The sequence below is a fragment of the Haplochromis burtoni genome, unplaced genomic scaffold (assembly GCF_018398535.1).
Source record: "Haplochromis burtoni strain Fernald_Lab_line unplaced genomic scaffold, NCSU_Asbu1 Contig_919, whole genome shotgun sequence".
In the NCBI taxonomy this organism is placed as follows: Eukaryota; Metazoa; Chordata; class Actinopteri; order Cichliformes; family Cichlidae; genus Haplochromis; species Haplochromis burtoni.
In genome coordinates, this window is record NW_024583280.1 from 18,290 (window position 1) to 19,865 (window position 1,576).

Genomic DNA, 1,576 nt, shown 5'->3' on the forward strand with positions numbered 1-1,576 from the left:
AAACCAGTAAGTAACTGTACTGCGTACACTGTAGTCTATAGCACACAGCAGTATTAGCTTATTATGGACACATTGGTAAGTTGTCTTGTGGCAACTGACAATTTGAAACTAATGAGCGTACTGTGTGTGCAACAGCGTGACAAACATTACCTGTCCTGTTATTAACTGCACAAGTAGTGCTGGTCACAGCTGCTAGCTGGGTAAGGCTGTCAGGGGTCTGTAGCTCTGTCACCGTTTTAGGGAACATGTTTAGTTTTAAAGTAAGTTACAGGTCTTTTCCTGCCTTTGTGGAGGACTTATATTTGACTGAACACTATCTAATATGCATATCCACATAATTATGAATGATTATAATTATGATATTAGGAAAATTCATTGTGTTTTAAAAATACATTGAGAAACAGATTATATTAGATTTATATTTCAAATAGGACAAAATGCTAATTTTACAGCAGCAACATTATTGTATCTCTACAGTTTAAACATTTAATAAAGTTTCTGCCTGCACAGAGAGGATAGTCAAACAAACTGAATCATCATAAATACATTATTTTATATTTATTACTTTATGTTTTATTCTTACTTTATTATTATTATAGCACTAGGAATAAATAATAAGGGAAGGATTCTGGATCAGCACTATGATGCAAAGTTGTGGCCATAGTATATACAGTATTCTGGAGATAATTTAAAATGTCACTGTATGTGTGTGTGTGTGTGTGTTTTATATGTATAGATTTTTTTTAATTATTACTCATGAAATATCATTGTCCAGATATGCACAGTAAGGACATGAGGAGGAAACAGTGACATAAGTGTAACAGAGTTAGAAAACACCTTAATGAAGTTCCTCAAAATTGATGTGCTTTGTGAATAGTTGGAGCCACCTGGTGGACAAATACCGCAACTGCAACTGTTAAGGTTCCAAATTGCTGCACAGCGCATGCCTCAGCAAAGGAAAATACTCCCAAGCTGGTGGTAGGTGCTTGTGAGCGATACTGTTGTCAATTTTGTATGTGTATTAATGAAAACATTCTTATAGTGGTAATTGTCAACATGTATTTTGATTGTAAGCAGTACTAGCATGTATCCTGAAAGTTACAGGCATTTTGATGCATGGGTACTAACTTTATTCACGAGTAGCATTTTTAGTTAGCATGCTAAGCTAATACTCGTTAGCTAGTCGGGTGCTTTTTGACTTGCACTTAGTTCAACACCTACGCCAGAATGCTGTTTATAGACTTCAGTTCAGCATTCAATACAATCCACCCCTCACAACTCATCAGGAAACTGACAGACCTGGGCATCAGTTCCCTCATCTGCAAATGGTTACTGGACTTCCTGACCAACCGCCCCCAACATGTCCGGCTGGATAACCACTGTTCATCTACAATCACGATGAACACCGGTGTACCACAAGGCTGTGTGATGAGCCCTTTCCTCTACTCCCTCTTCACCCACGACTGCAGACCTGCTGATGGTTCCAACACCATCATTAAGTTTGCAGATGACACCACGGTGATTGGCCTCATCAGTGACAACGATGAGGCACATTTAATGTGCCTGGGGTTCCATC